The 22,492-nt window shown below is 32.3% G+C and overlaps 1 long non-coding RNA gene across 1 annotated transcript; it reads right to left on the reverse strand.

The window, feature by feature from the left end:
• Positions 1-19,339: 19,339 nt before the first annotated feature.
• LOC143058295 (uncharacterized) lies at positions 19,340-22,249 on the reverse strand. The gene is made up of 3 exons (XR_012972988.1): positions 22,005-22,249; positions 20,922-20,993; positions 19,340-19,686 (listed from the first exon to the last, which is right to left on the reverse strand). It is a non-coding gene; the product is annotated as an uncharacterized LOC143058295 (long non-coding RNA).
• Between the last annotated feature and the right edge of the window lie 243 nt (positions 22,250-22,492).

Consider the following 22,492-nt stretch of genomic DNA (forward strand, 5'->3'; position numbering starts at 1 on the left):
TTGAGTGAGATTGACCAGGAATCATATCCTGGATATTTTCACTGGATGACAGATACCGTAGCTAGTAACTTTCTTATGTGTCCAGATGGATGTGAGCACAATATACCATTTTGTGATTATTGAAATTCAAAGCGATCAATATATATGTATTAAGCAACGAATCAATACCTTTATTTCCACGAATGTGACCTATGAAATAAATTTATTTACCTGATTTGTAATAACATGTGCAACATGACAAGTGCCACATGTGGAACAGGATCTTCTTACACTTCCGGAGCATTTGTGGTCTACCTCAGTTTTTGGTGGGGTTCGTGTTGCCTAGTCTTGATTGTTCTAAGTTGTGTCTTGTGTACTATTATTTGCCTGTTTGTCTTTTGTTTTAGCCATGGCAGTTTATTTTTGATCTATGAGTTGGACTGTCCCTTTCGTATCTTTCGCCTCTCCTCTTTAATTCGTTTATTTTTTAATATATGTTCGATCCGAAATAGGATTATACACAAGCAAATATATGAAGTTAAATGCTTTATATTTTTTAACTTAGATCACCAATACTTTTCAATTATTGACTTTTAATGAGGTTAATAAAATGATTTATCAACACCAGGGACATGATATTTGCCTATTTTATTAGCTTATTGTTAATATTTTATTAATATCGTATGTCTAGAGTTAATAAAGCGTTGTATCAACTGATACCAAAAGTCAAAAATTGTTTCACTATATGACTTCCTTCCGGAGCACCTGAGATACCTCCTAGTTTTTGGTGGGTTCGTGTTGCTTAGTCTTTAGTCTTCTTTGTTGTGTTTTTTTGTACTATTACTTGTCTGGTTTTTTTTGTTTTTTTTTTAGCCATAGCGTTGTCAGTTTCTTTTCTATATGTGAGTTTAACTGTCCCTCCGATATACTTTACGGCTCTTTTAAAATAATGACCTATATATAAACGTAATGAATTCCTGGCAACAACTTGAATCTATGTTTTGGGAACAATTTCTAATATATATAATCTTCATTATAAATTCAGGTTGTTCTACTTAATCATGTATATAAAAAAAAATTGACAAACGAAGCAATTAACGATAGAGAATAAAAAAAATAAAGAAACCGTATGGACAATTAACACTCATTTCTGTTGCCATTTCTTCAAAGGCAGAAACAATACTCCATTAAACTAATGAGAAGTTATATGAGAGTCATAAAATAGGGGGTATCTGCACGGAAGAACGCGAAATAAAATTGCCATTTCACGATGAACGAACAATTATTATAAATTTCTCGCACGTTAATCTTTTCCCCTGTTTCAAGAACCACGGCTGCACGTGTAATAAAAATGGCAAAACACGTTGCACGAAAATAACCTTTTACCAACCTCTTATATAAGGCAAGTGTGTTATTGCATTGCTTAGTAAATGGTCAGAAAGATAACACAATTAAAATGTTAAGGGAAGTATATATCTTTGAGCGGACAAAAAACACCTAATCTTAGACTTATAAATATTTATAGTAGCCCCTTGCATAACGAATATCGAAATACAAATAATGAGCCGTCATTTATCTTCACAAAAATCAATTATTTGTTATCAAAATTTTTTGATAATAAAAATAATGTTGATTTAAGGTCTCAGACTTTGTTTCATAAAAAATGATATTTGGTATAAATGCCAATGTGACAATTCTCTCCAATAGAGACCAAATGACACAGAAATTAACAGATATAGGTCATCGTAAGGCATTCAACATTGAGCAAATGCCATACCGCATAGTCAGCGTAAAAGTTATTATCATTTTATATAAATATCTGTTTTTTTTTTATAGTTTTTTCAATTTCTCAATTTCCATGTTTGTAGAAATGTATGATTCTATCAAATACATCCAGTACTTGACCTCATCAGAAGATGCAAATACATTTGGGTGTAGTTTTTCTATTTATAATGTAAGACGGATACAAATAACAGTAGGCAATTGTATGAAGTGTTTGTAGGGGAAAATACCCTCGGCATTACATAATCCGAAAAGTACATACTATAAAAAAGAGAACAATAGTATTGTTATTATAAAAGAAACAAGTAAAGCACGTCATATGCAATGCATCTATTATATTATTTCGATGAGGTCAGTTTTTATAAGTTGAGGAAGTAGACATGCCCGGAGAGAAACATTAACCTTCGTTAGGAATAAATCATACGTATAATACACATGTAATGGTGGTTGGAATACTTAAATATTTTTCAGGTGATTGTTTCCTGGTTAACGGGATATAATAATCTTTAATATATAAGGGATGTATTTGAAGTTCCGCCTTCAAATGCGTTACATGGAGCAGATTCTAATTTCTTTTCCATAGCACCTGGTATCATTCCCAGTTTTTGGTTGGTTTGTGTTGCTCAGTCTTTAATTGTCTCTGTTATGTTATGTTATGTTTTGTTTACTATAGTATGTTTGTTTGTCTGTTTGCCTTTTTACCTATTTGAGACATGACGTTGTCAGTTTATTTTTGAATTCTGAGTTTGAATATACCTTTAGTATCTTTCAACTCTATTTCATACGTCGGATACGCAATCAAAATGTGAATTTCCAAACGTGTCTTCTAGATGAGTAGAATTAGTTCAGACATTATTTAAATGTGGAAATTATCAGAAAAGTTGGGTTTCACTACCACACCAATAATCAACAAAAAGGCAGATAAGCAGTCAATTGAAGGGCAGATAAGCATTCAATTAAAGGGCAGATAAGCAGTATACATAAAGGTCCAACCACGACGTTAAATAACCATTAGTTCAGATATTGAATAAATGCGGACAGTATTCAGTTTTCGCTACAAATAATCAAGTAAAGGGTGCATATCTTAGCTGTATTTGGCAAAATTTTGTGAATGTTGGTCCTTAATGCTCTTTAACTTCGTACTTTATTTGGCCTTTTTAACTGTTTTGGATTCGAGCGTCCTGATGAGTCTTTTGTAGACTAAACGCGCGTCTGGCGTATTTACAAAATTAAATCCTGGTATCTATGATGAGTTTATCAAACATCAGGCAAAATGTAGATCAAAGTACTAGTTACGATATAATTCTTATTGTGGTAATTGATCATTATGGAACAGTCAGTTCACAACTTCATAAATGTTCAAAATCCTTCCTAAACTTGCTAGTTTCTATTCCAAATTTAATCTTTTGTCATCCAAATACCTATCACTTAAAATTCGGTGTTTTTATATGTGTGTTGCAATTAATATAGAGCCCTTCCTGTTTTGAGGAAGTTTAATGTATTTAAGATCTACTAGGTAGTAAGTTATCATAATTCTGTGGATAAATTATTATTCGTTGAATAATTATTTTCGTGGATTTCGTGTGTACAGGTTAACCATGAATTCAAATCTTCAACAAATTGTAAACAATGACAGACTGTGGCAGAACAAAAAAAATACACGAAAATTGATAAATCCACATAAAAGAAGAAGAAGGTGTGGCACCTTTGATTTTCTAATATTTCTCACGGTATGAGACATAGATTCTATGTCACTCCTAGCTTTGGTGATTTAAGATTATGACGTAAGGGAAAGATGTCAATCCAGATAAAGAATTAATTTTCCGACCGTGCAAGGGCTGTAAAGCCAGTCAAGATAGTTAAAAACTTCAATTTGCAGATAAATAAAATGTTGAACACGTTGAGAATAGAACAACATTTGTATTGAATAAGGCAATCACTCGAAATGCAATCAACGACTCCATTTTCCACATCCGATTTTAAACTGGGTGTTATACATCAACAATTTCTTGTCATTACCGCTGAGTTTTTCTCATACACTAAAAAAATGGCACTTTTAAACTCGAGAGCCTAAAGCGAGTTTTTGAATCACCTTCATCATACACATTAAAATCGGAATATTTGAAAGGCAGGGATTTATAAGACTAACATTGTAGCATTAGTCGGCATAAGTACGATAGTATTTTGTATCAGACCTTTTGATTTTTGTTAGACAAAATCGACATAGTTGGTAAACTCATTATTTTGGGCGAATTCGTACGCGTAATAAAAAAAACCGATTCTTACCGGAAACGTTCTCGTTAACTAACATCCGAAAATATATCGAAAAAAAACCCCACTTTTTCGATCGAATTTAAAATAAAAGAATAAAAGCATAAATTTGATGTTTTCTTTATGCCAAACTTCAAATATATAATACGTACTACAATAATAAACTGGACAAAGATCTGTTAATTAGATCGTGTAGTAGAAGGACACACTTGTTTTATTCTTGATATCAGGTTCTTACCAACCTTCCGGCCTATTAAACTCGTTACACAAACATTTCCTTAAAGGATGTAGAAACCCCTATAATGCAACTTTTGTTCTTCTATATCACAACAATAAATATTACACCAGCCTCTTGACAATTAATAAGAATTATACAAACATTTTCTTAAAGGATGTAGAAACCTCAATAATGTAACTTTTGTTCTTCTATATCACAACAAAATATACTACACCAGTCTTATAGGTCAAAGTACGGTTGTCATCACGGAGCATTGGCTCACACTAAAGAGCAAGCTATAAAGGGCCCCATAAATTACTAGTGTAAAGCCATTCAAACGGGAAAACCAACGATCTAATCTATATAAAAGACGAGAAACACCTATAAACCACATCAACAAAGGACAACTACTGTAAATCAGATTCCTGACTTAGGACATATTAACACCAGTGAACTTACACTGAAAGAATAAATTTGATAAATGATACAATGTTAAGACAAAATCAATAAAATAATGGATGAAAAAAAGTCTTGAAGACATGATAAGGGAAATAGAAAATGATAAATCAACCAACTTCCTTGGATTTTTTTAATTTATTTTTGCTTAAAAAAATTTTTTTTTCCTTATTTACCTTAAATATAATTTAAGATATTTTAAACATTCGAGTCTTTGGCATTTTTACTCAAACCTCAACTTAAGTTTTTGGTAATTTTAGACTGAAAATGCATGAATTCACCAGAATACAACTTCATACCCATTGATATATATATAAAGTTTTAAATGATAATTGCAATTTACAAATAAGAATCCTAGTCATTAGTGAATAAGATCATTTTTAGCAAATGTTGCATTTATACAGTATGATTTGATCCCGAAATACATTTTTTTTTACAATAATGGGAATTTTATGCGACTGTCAGTACAATGTTTAGTTACATATAGCTATAAAACCAGATTTAATTTGATATATTTGCCGATGTATAGTACTATTCAGGATAGAACCTAGTTTACAAAACCAATAAATTAAAGAAATCAATTCACTGCTTAATATATATATATACATATATATGTATCGCTTAAAATTGAAATACCTTTACGGAAAAAAACATGTCAAATTGATATGGAATTTTAGCTACATCAACAAGATTATATGAATAATCAGTCTTTAATCTGTAAAGTTGTTGTTCGTAGCTTCATTTCTAATTCATTAATCAGTTTGTTGTTAAAGTTACAAAAGTCACAAGTCTGTCCAATTCTTAAAAAGGCTTTTATTTCTATCTTTGATATTCCAACTAGCCAACATATCATAATTTATAACAACAATATTGCGAGATATGTTTGTCTTGTAATGAGCCCAGATCTTGCTCCATTCAATCATTTGAAATTGTGATTTTAAATAATCGTCACTCAAAATCACTAAATATGAACTTGAGCCAGCTGTTTCGGTCGAAATTTGATCGACATGCACACCCCTTACATCGAAATCTCTTGAAGGAAAACAACTTTTGAAGCCATTTTGTTCAAGATTGAAAACGACTGTCTTGATCCATTTCATTATATTGTCATTTTCTGCATTGAACGAAATATACACGTCAAATTTAGTTTGTTGACTATCGTTGTTACTGTTTCTACTGAGGTACTGACTTTTGAAATTCCTTAAAAGTAAAAACAGTTCGTACTTCATTTTCAAGCATAGCAGTAATGATACAAATATAGATATCATGAAGCTAAGTAGTACATATTTAACAGTTGACTTCGGTTTTACAAAGGAACACATCTCAGAAATGGAAATCGCTTGAATATCTCTACCTCGTATATGACAGTTATTGGAGTTATTTACTCCATGTCTTCTGTGCTGATTTTCTAGCCATGATCCAGTCCACTTCATTTTACAGGAACACTTGATTAATATACTTCCAAACGATATTGTGTGGTCATTTGTCATTAACAGTACATGCTTATGAATCTGAACTATTTTATTGTGCTGAAGATTAATATTCCGTAGTTTCATGATTCCATAAACAAATGAATCTACACTTGCTACTCTATTATTAGACAACTTAATTGAAAATGTTCTATTCAGAAAAGTACGGTATTCAAAAATAGAAATAAAGTTATGGCTTAAATTAATATCTAAATCATCTTGTTGTGGACAAACACTCGGCATTTTATAATTTCTAGTCGAAGAACAATTAACCACAACCCTAGACCTCGATGGTTGTTCGTAACAATTACATTCCGGAGGGCATCCATTTTTATCGAGATAGCACATGTTAAAAGGTCTTCACTGATATCAATAATCCTCTTCTCGCGAAGTAGGGGCGGGTCTTTGCAAATTAAATTATGCACTCCTTTAACATTTTTGGCAGCAAATTTTATGGTTTTAATAAAACTTAAACTTACAATCACATCTTATTGGGTTTTCATTCAAATTGATGGGATATTTAGAAACAGCACTTAATAAAATATCAATGGTAAATCCTAATTTCGATAGATTCGGCATCTCAAAAATATGATTTTTTGCTAAATTAATAGTTCCCCAACCATTTGAAAAATTGAATTTACTAGATAATTCATTTGTTAACTTCGAAATTCTATTATCAATCACAATGATACGATTAAACCAATAATCGAGATATAAGTTTGATAAATCAATGCTTTTCAGAATGTTTCCGTCTAGATGAATCGTCATGAGAGAACCTGGACGATAGTTAAAAGTATTTGGCTCTATATACTGTATCTTGTTATAAGATAAATCCAAAGCTCTCAAAAATTTCAACACCCTTAATGTTGTATTGTCCAATCTTGAAATGTTATTAAAGGACAGATTTAATGTGTCAAGAATGTGTAAACATTTAATGTTAGCGATGTTTTCAATCTGATTATCAGAAAATTTATTTCCACTATTTTGATAATTTTACATAAAATATCTGGAATTTCTTTTCAGTGTCCCTGTTGGTAGATAATCTTATAGTACGACGTGACATCAGCTCCTGTGGCTTCCGTAACAAACCCATATTCCCCTGCTGGTTTCAAATGTAAAACGCCAAGTAAATTCTTAGATTTAGAAATAATCCAGAATGGTTGAGCATTTTCTACGCAGCATGTGACAACGTTGTTCCCTGCAAAATTTCGCCGAAATGTTATGTTGTACTTACATGACTTCGGACACACAAGAAAGTTACTAGCAACCGTATCTGTTATCCAGTGAATATATCCAGGAATTGATTCCTGGTCAATCTCACTCAAATGTGATGCTGAAAACATTTGAACACAAAAAAACAAGAAGAATGATTCCACCTGAAATAAAAAGTAAGTACTCTTGTATCTTGAATCATATACAAATAGTCATAAAACCTATAAAAAAAGTAAAATCACAACAATATTGAACTCCGAGGAAAATTCAAAAAGGAAAGTCAAAATATTCCTGACTTGGTACAAGCATTTTCTTATGTAGAAAATGGTGGATTGAACCTGTTTTTATAGATAGCTTAACCTGTCACTTGTATGACAGTCGCATCAAATTCCATTATATTGACAACGATGCGTGAACAAAGCAAACAGACATAATAAGGGAAAATGTCAATACTAGACTCTTGAAAAAGGAGATACCCTGATGGCAAGCAAAATGTTGATTAAAAGCTACCACAATTGCTAAAAGAATGGAAAAATCGAACAGACCAGTAACACACTTCTACATTGGATAATCTCATTTCTTTTTTAATGAAAATATATTTTTTCATAAAGTATGGCGTCACTTAAATATTTGTAGGTATTATTCTAATGTGTTTGAATATAAATATTAGAGGTTGTGGTATTATAACCAATAGTACAGCTATCCAAATTCTTTTTTTTTTTTTTTTGTTACAAATTATGGCGTCACGTCATAACATGATTAAAAACACATCTGTGTAAAACTTGTGAACCAAAGGGAAACTTTTCCGTAGGTCTAAATTCTTATTGGAAACACAAGTCAAAGATTCTGTAAGATGATAAGCCAAACGTAAAATGGAAGACGTAGTTCATTTTTCGGAATAGATGAAGAATATGTAGTCATTGATAAAGAATGTTGCAGAAAAATAGTAAAATAACAAAAATACTGAACTCTGAGGAAAGTCACTCCAAAAAAATCAAAAGCTCAAACACATGAAACGAATGGACAACAACTGTCATATTCCTGACTTGGTACAGGCATATTCTTATGTAGAAAATGGTGGATTACGACACATTACACATGGTGTTAATAATATAACATACATTATGTGACCAAGAAATTGACATTTAGTTACACAATTCTGAAATATAATAGATTTGTTCTCTATTCTTTGTTCCTTCTAAATTTCACTCAAATATGAAGTGTATTTTTCTGCACTGTTTCATACAAATGTCAATTGAGTGTCTTTACTAACATATTTATATTGTGGGTATGCCAAATTCTCAAACACGACCTATTTAAAAACTATACACATCTTTTTTGTTCGCCATCAAAGCCGGGTCTCAGAGCTAATGTAAAACTACCTACTTAGATGGCTGTTTGAATCAGATTTGGATGCCAACATATTTCAAAGAAATGTAAAATATAGTCAATATAATTTTTTCCTACTCGCAACGGTACAAATACATTTGACTTCCTTATAATATGTCAAATAGACAGAACAAGTCAAACTTTTTTTTTTAATAAAAAAGAATGACCACAAAGTCATTTAGATGATTCCAGAGCTAGCTTTTCCTGTCAAGTTTACATTTGATTTATCAGGTAACTTTTTTTATGATATTAAATTCTTATTTGAAACTGTAACAGTTTATAAATGAAAACGGAAAAGATGAACGGCGACGTTTTAACAACCAGCATTTGAGCAAAATATGTATAAGTTGTCACTTGAGGTATCCCTGAACTCCTTTTTTTCCTAGGTCATTGTACGAAATGGTAATTTTGGGTTTGAAATAGAAATGGTACAAAATGGTAATGGTACGAAATGACTAGCTACTGATCAAACTCGATGTTTGCTTTATTTTTACTGCATCACCAGATGTTGTACTGACTAAAATAGGGTGAATAATTTGATAATAGGATCGAACAGTTATGCTTTTTGTTAAGACGTGTTGTCGTTATTATGTAGAAAGTTGATTTCATGAAAACTGTTATATAATCAAGTTGAGGGGCCTCGGTGGCCGAGTGGTCTCAGTAGTTACTACTGTAATTACTAGCAAGTCAACACTGAGGTTGTGAGTTCGAACTCGACTCCAATCTTAATTAACTAGGGTTGTCAGTTTTCCCTTCGAAGGTCGGGGGTTTTCTCCGGGCACTCCGGCTTCCTCCACCAATAAAAACTGACCGCCACGAAAAAGTCCAAAAGTGGCGCGTAAAAGTTGCGTTACAACACTATCAATCAATCAATTCTTTTTTTTTTTGTTTACTAAGTGTGATACATATAGGTCACACGCAACAACTAACTACACATGTTGAAAAATAACAGAACACAATAGGGTTTTAGCAGAGAACTAAATTCTATTTTTATTTTTGTTCGTAACCTGCATTTTTGACACATCTGACCAGATTTTACTTTTATGTTTCAAGGAACACATTGTGTAACGAATCCTGAGGGCGTTGTTTTCTCAAACTGGAACATAAATTTCTTGTTTTCAGTGTTAACTTTAAATTAGTATTATACTTTGCAAATGGTAAAATAAACTTAGATATATCCGATATATGTATAAAAATAAGTAGAAAGTGTTTATTAGTTGTGAATATCTAAAAACTGCACTTAAATTATACAGAACAGTATTTCTTCAAAATGATTCATTTATAAATGTTATTTATTCCCGGAAACAACTTGAATCCAGACTTGAAAACTCATGGTGTTTTAGGGACAATTACTTATCGCTTATTGCTGATATCTATTCACTCTTTATTATTTATGTAGGATGTTTTACTTAATCATGTAAATATATATTTGACTCACGAAGCAATTCACGATAGAAAATTAAAGAAAACCCACCCATGAACCATATTGACAATCTATTGTTTGTTTTGTGTGATTTGTTTTTTTCAAATACCAAAATGAATGTTCGGCTTATATGATAATGTATTCTTAATAAAAAAAAAAGAATGCATATATCAACATATGTTTGATCTGGATGTAGAATAAAATATGAAATGAGGTACATTTATTTTTTTTCTATTTCGAATGTTTCACGTCTTTTGATTGACTGCAAGTTTTTTAGCTATCAACTCATAATTTTTTCATGTGGCTGTGGTTCCATAAAAGTTTTTGCTTAATTTACTCCTTAACAATACAAGTTAGAATTGAATAATAAGGACTGACCATAATTTTTTTTTGTCTATTCGAAATGACTTCAAAAATAGGGTACACATTTTAAAAGCTGCGCTGGTTTGACAGTTAACATTACATTTGTTGTGCTATTTTTTCATAGACAGAAAAAATATTCTATAAAAATAATGAGAAAGTAGATAAATTAGGTAAATGTGTAATTGCATTTCTTAGTATATTAGCAGAAGGATAACAACATTTTAAGGGAAGAATATATTTAAGCGAGCAACCAACCTCAAAATTTAAGACTTACAATTATTTAAAGCAGCCACTTGGATAATGAATATCAAAAATACGAATAATGAGCCGTCATTTATCGTCACAAATATCTATTATATGTTGTCTAAATACTTTTGATTATAAACATTATCATGTTGATTTAAGGTCTGAGACTTTTATTTTGGCCCACCTACGATGGTAGAGGGGCATAATGTTTTCTGGTCTCTGCGTCCGTTCGTCCGTCTGTCCCGCTTCGGGTTAAAGGTTTTTGTCAAGGTAGTTTTTGATGAAGTTGAAGTCCAATCAACTTCCAACTTAGTCCACATGATTCCCATATGATCTTTCGAATTTAAATGTTAAGTTAAAGTTTTGACCCCAAATACATGGTCCACTTCACATGGAAAGTGAGGGTGCGAGTGGGGCATTCATCTACTGTGAACACATTCTTGTATAAAAAAAAAATTATATGGGGTATGATTGTCAATGAGAAAACTCTCCAATAAAAACCAAATGACACAGATATTAACAGATATAGGTCACCGTACGGCTTTAAAAAATTAGCAAATTCTGTACAGCAGTCAGCTATAAAACGCCTCGAAATCACAAATACAAAACAATATATACAAGAAAACTAACGGCCTAATTAATGTACAAGAAATTAAACGAAACACAAATAAGTCACACAGCAACAAACGACAACCACTGCATTACACACTCCTGACTTCGACGTGCATATGCATACAGAATATAGTAGGGTTAATCATGTTAGCTGGATGACAACCGTTTACCTTACCTGGGACAATGCAGTAACAGTATAGCATGCGAACGAACAATAAAAGTTATTTGACTTAACTCATCAAATGGATACATTTAGAAATACTTATAAACAAAAATACAGATTGGACGATAATGTATACCTGTACATCCCAACAACAAAAAAGACACTAAGTACAGATCTGAGAATATAACAGTTGACAGTTATTTCAAAGCCAACAACATTAACAAAACAATCCTGCATCCAAGACTAAGTTATCACCGTTTTGATAAATGTTATCGTTCTTTCTAAAAACTAGTTTGACGTAAAGCAAGCAATATCCAATCTATCAATATAAATAAATTAGGTTCAGACTATAGCTCTAGAGATTATCACTAAGCCATCTTAGCCTCATCGTGATTTATATCTGACAACTCTTACATTCATTATGTTGCAAAGTCCCCTTTATTTTCACATTATACATGTCTTTGTATCATAACGCTAGAGACATTCGTATTCTTTTATTATGAAGGAAGTTCTGAATTGTAGTTATTCTTACACATAGAAGATGTGGTATGAGGGCTAAAGAGATACCTCAATAACCAAGTCATAATTTGTAAAAGTAAACCATTATAGATCAAAGTACGCATATCTGTATTCAGTAATTTTCTTGGTCACATTTTTATATTCTTTGTTAAATTTGTCAGTTCTTCTCTATTCCTTATATTCTAACACCCTATTTTTTTCATTTTTTCTCTTTTTACTTGTTAAGTATGTTAACTAATTATTTTGCGCGTTACTGGTGAGTCTTATGTAGACAAAACGTGCGTGTGGCGAATTAAATGATAAGCCTCGTACCTATAATAACTAAGTTTTTAATTATTTGTATTATCATAAATTATCATTATTTATACAAATATCTTGGTTTTTTTTTATAGTTTTTTTCAATTTCTCAATTTCCATGTTTGTAGAAATGTATGATCCTATCAAATACTTCCAGTACTTGACCTCATCAGCAGATGCAGATACATTTGGGTGTAGTTTTTCTATTTATAATGGTAAGACGGATACAAATTACAGTAGGCAATTGTATGTAGTGTTTGTAGGGGAAAATACCCTCGACATTACATAATCCGAAAAGTACATACTATAAAAAAGAGAACAATAGTATTGTTATTATAAAAGAAACAAGTAAAGCACGTCAGATGCAATGCATCTATTATATTATTTCGATGCGGTCAGTTTTTATAAGTTGGGGAAGTAGACATGCCCGGAGAGAAACATTAACCTTCGTTAGGAATAAATCATACGTATAATACACATGTAATGGTGGTTGGAATACTTAAATATTTTTCAAGTGATTTTTTCCTGGTTAACGGGATATAATAATCTTTAATATATAAGGGATGTATTTGAAGTTCCGCCTTCAAATGCGTTACATGGAGCAGATTCTAATTTCTTTTCCAGAGCACCTGGTATCATTTCCAGTTTTTGGTTGGTTTGTGTTGCTCAGTCTTTAATTTTCTCTGTTATGTTATGTTTTGTTTACTATAGTATGTTTGTTTGTCTGTTTGTCTTTTTACCTATTTGAGACATGACGTTGTCAGTTTATTTTTGAATTCTGAGTTTGAATATACCTTTAGTATCTTTCAACTCTATTTCATACGTCAGATACGCAATCAAAATGTGAATTTCCAAACGTGTCTTCTAGATGAGTAGAATTAGTTCAGACATTATTTAAATGTGGAAATTATCAGAAAAGTTGGGGTTTTACTACCATATCAATAATCAACAAAAAGGCAGATAAGCAGTCAATTGAAGGGCAGATAAGCATTCAATTAAAGGGCAGATAAGCAGTATACATAAAGGTTCAACCACGACGTTAAATAACCATTAGTTCAGATATTGAATAAATGTGAACGGTATTCAGTTTTCGCTACAAATAATCAAGTAAAGGGTGCATATCTTAGCGATATTTGGCAAAATTTTGTGAATGTTGGTCCTTAATGCTCTTTAACTTCGTACTTTATTTGGCCTTTTTAACTGTTTTGGATTCGAGCGTCCTGATGAGTATTTTTGTAGACTAAACGCGCGTCTGGCGTATATACAAAATTAAATCCTGGTATCTATGATGAGTTTATCAAACATCGGGCAAAATGTAGATCAAAGTACTGGTTACGATGTAATTCCTATTGTGGTAATTGATCATTATGCAACAGTCAATTCACAACTTCATCAATGTTCAAAATCCTTCCTAAACTTGCTAATTTCTATTCCAAATTTGATCTTTTGTCATCCAAATACCTATCACTTAAAATTCGGTGTTTTTATATGTGTGTTGCAATTAATATAAAGCCCTTCCTGTTATGAGGAAGTTTAATGTATTTAAGATCTACTAGGTAGTAAGTTATCTTAATTCTGTGGATAAATTAATATTCGTTGAATACTTATTTTCGTGGATTTCGTGTGTACAGGTTAACCATGAATTCAAATCTTCAACAAATTGTAAACAACGAAAGACTGTGGCAAAACAAAAACAAAAATACACGAAAATTGATAAATCCACATAAAAAAAGAAGAAGGTGTGGCACCTTTGATTTTCTAATAATTCTCACGGTATGAGACATAGATTCTATGTCACTCCTAGCTTTGGTGATTTAAGATTATGACGTAAGGGAAAGATGTCAATCCAGATAAAGAATTAATTTTCCGACCGTGCAAGGGCTGTAAAGCCAGTCAAGATAGTTAAAACTTCAATTTGCAGATAAATAGAATATTGAACACGTTGAGAATAGAACAACATTTTTATTGAATAAGGCAATCACTCGAAATGCAATCAACGACTCCATTTTCCACATCCGATTTTAAACTGGGCGTTATACATCAACAATTTCTTGTCATTACCGCTGAGTTTTTCTCATACACTAAAAAAGTGGCACTTTTAAACTCGGGAGCCTAAAGCGAGTTTCTGAATCACCTTCATCATACACATTCAAATCGGAATATTTGAAAGGCAGGGATTTATAAGACTAACATTGTAGCATTAGTCGGCATAAGTACGATAGTGTTTTGATTTTTGTTAGACAAAATCGACATAGTTGGTAAACTCATTATTTTGGGCGAATTCGTACGCGTAATAAAAGAAACCGATTCTTACCGGAAACGTTCTCGTTAACTAACATCCGAAAATGTATCGAAAAAAAACCCCACTTTTTCGATCGAATTTAAAAAAAGAATAAAAGCATAAATTTGGTGTTGCCTTTATGCCAAACTTCAAATATATAATACGTGCTACAATAATAAACTGGACGATGATCTGTTAATTAGATCGTGTAGTAGAAGGACACACTTGTTTTATTCTTGATATCAGGTTCTTACCAACCTTCTGCCATGGCCTCTTACACTCCTACTCCTTAAAGGATGTAGAAACCTCAATAATGTAACTTTTGTTCTTCTATATCACAACAAAGTATACTACACCAGTCTTATAGGTCAAAGTACGGTTGTCATCACGGAGCATTGGCTCACACTAAAGAGCAAGCTATAAAGGGCCCCATAAATTACTAGTGTAAAGCCATTCAAACAGGACACCAACGGTCTAATCTATATAAAAAACGAGAAACACCTATAAACCACATCAACAAAGGACAACTACTGAACATCGGATTCCTGACTTAGGACATATTAACACCAGTGAACTTACACTGAACGAATACATTTGATATATGATACAATGTTAATAAAAAAAAATCAATAAAATAATGGATGAAGAAAAAAGTAAAATCACAAAAATACTGAACTCAGAGGAAAATCAATTCGGAAAGTCCTTAATCACATGGCAAAATTAAATGACAAAACACATAAAAAACGAATGGACAAGAACTGTAATATTCCTGACTTGGTTCAGGCATATTAAAATGTAAAAAATGGTGGATTAAACTTTGTTTGATAGTGATCCATTTCCTGTTAAATTGGATAATCTATAAAAAAAAATCCCAGTTTTGCATAATCGTACACACGAAACCTTTTTTTTTTCAGTGCTCTTCAACTTAATTTTTTATTTGAACTGTTTGCTTTCGATCCTAAATTATGTGTCATATTTAAATGAAACGCGCTTCTTGCGTTTTTGATAAGAAGACATCTTTGAAAATTTTCAAGACATGATAACGGCAATGGAAAATGATAAATCAACCAACTTCCTTGGAATTTTTTAATTTATTTTAGCTTTAAAACAATGACTATTTTTTTCCACATTTACCTAAAATATATTTAAAGATATTTTGATCATTCGAATCTTTTGCATTTTCACTAAAACCTAAACTTAAGTTTTCGGTAATTTTAGACTGAAAATGCATGATTTCACCAGAATACAATTTCATACCCATTGATATATATATATATAAATAAAATTAAGAATGGAAATGGGGAATATGCCAAAGAGACAACAACCCGACAATAGAGCAGACAACAGCAGGTCACCAACAGGTCTTCAACGAAACGAGAAATTCCCGCACCCGGGGGCGTCCTTCAGCTGGCCCCTAAACACATATATACTAGTTCAGTGATAATGAACGCCATACTAAACTCCAAATTGTACACAAGAAACTAAAAGTTAAAAAAATACAAGACTAACAAAGGCCAGAGGCTCCTGACTTGGGACAGGCGCAAAAATGCGGCGGGGTTAAACATGTTTGTGAGATCTCAACCCGATACCTCTAGCCAATGCAGAAAAGTAAACGCATAAAATACGCACATTAAAATTCAGTTCAACAGAAGTCCGAGTCTGATGTCAGAAGATGTAACCAAAGAAAATAAACAAAATGACAATAATACATAAATAATATCAGACTACTAGCAGTTAAATGACATGCCAGCTCCAGATTTCAATTAAACTGATTGAAAAATTATGTCTTCATCATATGGATATCAGGCACAATCCTCCCCGTGAGGGGTTTATTATCATACCATCATAACATACATGAAGAGAACATAACCCGTGGCATGCCAACAACTGGTTTATTAATAATAAATGTGTTAGTTCCGATGCAAAGACCCTATAAGTGAATCAATATTAACGCCAAAATATGCAATCTTTAATGACCTGACAACAGTATCGTAACTATATCCCTTCTTAATAAGACTATCTAAAGGTTTTGTTAGCTTCTGAGGTGAATACTGACATTTTTTGTGCTTTATAAAGAAGTCAGGAATATGAAAATTGTTATGCATGTGTTGGAGCTTTTGATTTTCCATTTAATTTGAAACTTTTCTTTTGAATTTTCCTCGGAATTCAGTATTTTTGTGATTTTACTTTTTTTCATATACAAGTCAAGTGGTTTATATAATAAGAAAGATAACTTGTGTTTTCTTTAATATGCCAACTTTTAACATGGGAGGATACTCTGTTGTCCTTAAACGTGGTATAGTCGATAGTGTCTTTGTTTTCAATGTACTGTTATTTATTATGACCTAGCATTGTGTTGATGTCGCGTTTTAATTAATGAAATTGAGAATGAAAGAGATGCAAGTTTTGTGACATTTCGTGAGGCTATACATGATAAACTCTTAACTCTCCATCATTTGCGAGTATGGTTTTGAGAAACGATTATAGTTCGTCGGAAGTGGACGATAATTTGCTGACTCGTGTAAAAAGAGAGCTGTATCTCTTGCACATAAAACACCCCTCTAGATTTCGGAAAAAGAGCAGACTAAAGCTGCTTCAGGGCAACACTCAAGAGTTGCAATAACTTGTTTCCTAATCCCCTATCAATAAATAAGTTTAAACTCGTAACATAATTCATAATGAATTAACAATAATTAAGGATCTCAGCAAACAATATGCATGTACCTATACCAGCCTAGTATGCATGTACCTTTACCAGCCCAGTATGAATATCAATACTGTGGTCATTTTAATAAATTTCCTTTTTACAAAACTTTGAATTTTTCGTAAAACTAAAGATGTTCTTATGCCAGGAATAAATTACCTTAGCCGTATTTAGCACAACTTTTTGGAATTTTTTATCTTCAATGCTCTTCAACTTTGTACGTATTTGACTTTATAAATATTTTGATATGAGCGTCACTGATGAGTCTTATGTAGACGAAACGCGCGTTTGACGTACTAAATTATAATCCTGGTACCTTAGATACGAAAACTGTATTAATTTGTTAGGATTGTGCAGGATCATGGGACGATATTATGATATTTTCATTGGATATTTGTAAGGTCATTTATGTCTTTCATAGGTTAAAATGAGGTACACATAGTATGTTTCATCTATAGCAACGGATACATACTATTTCTTCAATAAAACACAAAAAATACTCACACAATCGACTGAAATTCTTCTTTAAAACGACGTTAATTGCATTCCAAAACATACACAAAGTTTATAGATATCTGATGTTAAACCTTGACGCCGGAATAAGACATTATGACGTCATACTTGTATGTGCAAAAGAAAAGATCAACGATTCGACAAGTTTGTATTAAGTAACACAATGCAAGTGTTGATCATCAAAGAAAAGGTGTAAACAACTTGTGAGAATTGAACCTTGTTTGATGTTTAAAATTTGATTCAATTTGATAAGGAACAATAAATTCGCAAAAGACTGGTTTATAAAAAATGTTCAAAATTCGAACATGTAAAAATGATGTTTGTTTATAGTTGACACGTGTTTGGTTAATTATAGTGATGTCGGTTCGATTGGTGGTTTAAAGTCATTGAGCCATTGAAGTCAAAATGTACAGTAGCATTTTGCCAAATACATAATATTGTTGTATAGCAATATAATATTTTCCACAGAACGTAACCAAAAGTTAGCGTGCAATAAATTCTAATATTGCACTAGTGCAATAAATCTTTAAAACTCATGACGTCATTAACGACAAAATCTTAGTTTAAACCAATTTTTACTTTCAAATATTATATTGCTATACAATAAAAGGGTTATTGCATGAATATTGGGGAATATTGTCCCTCTTAGAACATATATTGCACTGGCAAGCTCGTGCAATATAAAATTCTACTCGGGACAATATTCCCCAATATTCATGCAATAACCCTATATTATTAATTATATTATTTATTTCCAGATTAGTAGACCAGTAGTATGGGGAAACCAGTACAAGCTTCATTATACTGTAAACCAACTAACTTCGCGATTCCCAAATTTACTTGATGTAGTTCAGTAAAGAAAAATCCTAGTTGTACATATTCGTGAGCGATTTATTTTCACATCTTTTGCGATTAGAAGAGTATTGCGGGTAAAATTCGTCGCGAAGTTAAATAGAAAGGGCTAAACGCAAAAAAAATGTATCCGCCAAAATAAGTTGGTTTACAAGACTTATGTATTTATATGAACTTTCCACAATATTATACTCATATATATGATAAAATGTGCGCTTGTCCTTGCAAGTGGCGTCTCCCACTTAAGAGTTTTTGGCTATTCGATTAATATTTTATATTTGTTTGAGTTTACGAATTAGAATTTAAGTTAATTAAATTGAAGTTGATACCAACGATATCTAATTTTCAGTCGTTACGAAACCTCCTAATATTGAAAAACAGTGAAGGGTATTCGTGCATACCAATGTTGAAACCATATATAGGAAAACGATGATCGCTGATAAAAAAAATCACAATATTTCAATGCATTTATTGTGAGCAAACTACACAGTTGACTGCCTGGTTATTTTTATACGGAGGACACGACAGCGAGCCGCATTTAGTGCTGGTGAAATATAGACGACGACCATCTTTGTTCTCCTGTCCACCGGGAACATATTCAGGTTGTTTGTCTACGCAGATAAAGGACGATGCGCTGTAAGCAAAATGATCCGAGGCTAGCAAACCGTTATATTCTTTTTTCCAACCTAAGTAGCATGTTTCGCGTCCAGGAATCATGATAGATATATGTGTATTTACACTTTTACAAACTGCACACGGAATGTCTTCGTTGATTGCATCAGTTCGCAGTATTGCCTCTTCAAATTCCGTACCAAACAGATGACTTACACCAGCGGTTGTCAGGTTCGACAACTCTGGATTATTTGGCAAACAAAGGTAATCGGAAGGACCTCCAAAACGGCCACTGTATTCATTCAATTGTTGGCCTGCAGTAAAGCCTAAAATGTATTCAAAAAATTTAAATGGCAAATGTTTTTTTTCATACGCTTATTCATGTTATTCCACCTTGTTTTATATAATACATCAAAACCAAATTGTTGCACGAGCGACACTATTTAAGACTCATGAAGAAAAGTTGCAATTTATTCAAAAGTCTTTGAATTCAATGTTAAGAAAATACAGGTATGATTTCAAAATCTAAATTTTTTTTAAACTGGCGAATATGTAATCAGCACACAACTAAAAGATAATGAATCAAAACCAAATTGTTGCACGTGCAACATCATGGACATTTGAGACTGATAAAGAAAATTTGCAATATATTCACGAGTTTGTCAGTTCAAAGTTTGGAAAATACATGTATCCATAACAAGTTCTCTTAATGCTACTCAATGGATAATATAGCCACCGGAAATTTTTCTGATTTTCGATGGCAATTTAAACATGTTAAAATGAAATGTTTTGTGTTGTTTTGTGTGTTAACGTCGACAAACTTTAAGGAAAAATAACAATGAGAAGTCAATCTCTGATTTTATGACAGCTGTGTCTAGCTGTGCGATCCATTAGTATGTTGCGTCTAAATATATGTTGTGACTGAAAATTTTCTGAATTACACACTTAACCCAAAAACTATGCCTACAATTTCCTACGGTAAAGTTAATCTAGTGTCTATTTTTATGCCCCATTTATGGGCATTATGTTTTCTGGTATGTGCGTCCGTCCGTCTGTATTTTGTTTTATATTAGTTGCATTATTTGTTAAGCAGCTTCGTTGACTGTTAATTATTATCGTGTACTTCCCCCTACTATTCTATGTGAAGGGGAGGGTGGGATACCCACAAACATGTTTCGTTCGTTCAGTGTCTGTCGCAAGTCTTTTATTACATATATTAGGCCATATTTTTCTCTTTTGAATTATTTTACATTTTTCTGGTCGCAGCTTTTTATAGTTGACTATACGGTATGAGGTTTTTTTTGTTACAGTGACCTATATTTGCTTTTATCTCTGCAATTTGAATTGTTAGATAGTTGTCGCATTGGTCATCATGCCACATCAACACATTTTTATATATTCACTGATTTTTGTCTAATCTGTTTATGCAAGGGTTTTTTTTGGTGCTTCGAAAACACTTTTGTTTTGCTTTCTTCGTTTAAGATTTTGTTAATGATTTATACTAAAAAGAACAAATGAACCTTCTACTTTAGGTGTCTTTGAGTAAACCAAGATTACATACCTGAATAAACAAGCTGTGTATCAGAACCCGAGCACGATGTCCTTCCCCAACGTGTATATGTAGAGCCTGCACCTTTAATGAACATTAACATTTGATTATTTTGTATCGGGAGCATATGTGTGTGCATTTAATACTTGGGAAAACAACTGCTGTATCAAATAACATATTTGATTTGATTTTTTTTTGTGTTTTGACGTCACTGTCAATCACCGCAGATATGCTATTTAGTGGCGGCCAGTTTTTATTGGTGGAGGAAGTCGGAGTGTCCGGAGAAAACCACCGACCTTCCATAGGAAAACTGACATTCCTAGTCAATTAAGATTGGAGTCGATTACACCAACACGAGTGGAGTTTGAATTCCCAATCTCAGTGTTGACTGGCTGGTGATTACAGTATTATCTACTTAGACCACCGAGGCTTCTTCAAATAGTAGAATAAAATGCCAAGTTTATATGTTGGAAAAGAGAAATCTTATTTCATGTCTGAATAGATGATAATCCTAGTGGTAAATATAGCTTCCGAGACTGTTTGTTAACAAATTGTCGCATAAAATTTATCCCTCGTGAATAACAGATATACGTTTTTGGTTGATGCTAGCATTTTCAATTATCACAAAGCCCTCACTAAGCTAGTCTTTCAAAACCAACAAACTTAACAAGCTGTCAAATATACAGTTTTCAGCGTTCTAGATGAAGGTAAATCAAGAAAAGTGCTTCAATCGAATAAAATTTATATCGTGTTGTTTTTATTTTTTTCTACAACATAGAAATAATCAAGAGAGAACATTTAACATTCATCTTTCTTTGGTTGATGTATGAATAACGTACGCCAAATATCGTCTTTATTATTCAATTGCTGTATTTTGCAAAACCTTTAATAATTTAGGTCGTCACTGCTCTTCAACTGTATACTTTCCATTGCTTTTTTGACTCTTTTTATATTAGAGCGTCGTTGGTGAACCTTTTTATAGGAGAAACGCACGTCTAGCGCAAACACTAAATATCAATCCCGTTATCTCATGTATCTATTATGAGTTTATTTTCTTTCTGTCTAAGGTGAATATGATTAAATTGTGATATATACCTGCACTCTTCAACTTCTGGGCTGCAAGTTCTGATTTGACAGCATTCAGACTAGTTGTCAACTGTGAAACCTGATTTGTTAGTGACTGCACGTTCTTAGCCATTTGATTTATCTGACCTACAACATCCGGGTCATTAAGAAGTAAACGTTTTTGGCTATCATGCCCTAAAACGTAAGCAAACATATACTGTAAAACTATGAAACAGCCTAAACTTAAATTACTGAAGATCATTATAAACTGCACTACAAGCACTCTGGATAAAGTTCGAAAGATAAACGACATAAGATAAGACATTATATTTAACCTACTTGAAAAACACGTGTATCTGATATAACAACATATTGATAGACTCGTTATGAAAAGTTTTTATTATAATTGTGTCACTGAATGAATTGAGTTAAATATTTTGGAATTTCCGTTCTTTACTTGACTTCAAGTTTATAGGATTGTTTTGCAGGCGCTTCAATGTTTGATAACGTTTAGCGTT

This window comes from Mytilus galloprovincialis, chromosome 14 (genome assembly GCF_965363235.1).
Source record: "Mytilus galloprovincialis chromosome 14, xbMytGall1.hap1.1, whole genome shotgun sequence".
NCBI classification, from domain to species: Eukaryota; Metazoa; Mollusca; class Bivalvia; order Mytilida; family Mytilidae; genus Mytilus; species Mytilus galloprovincialis.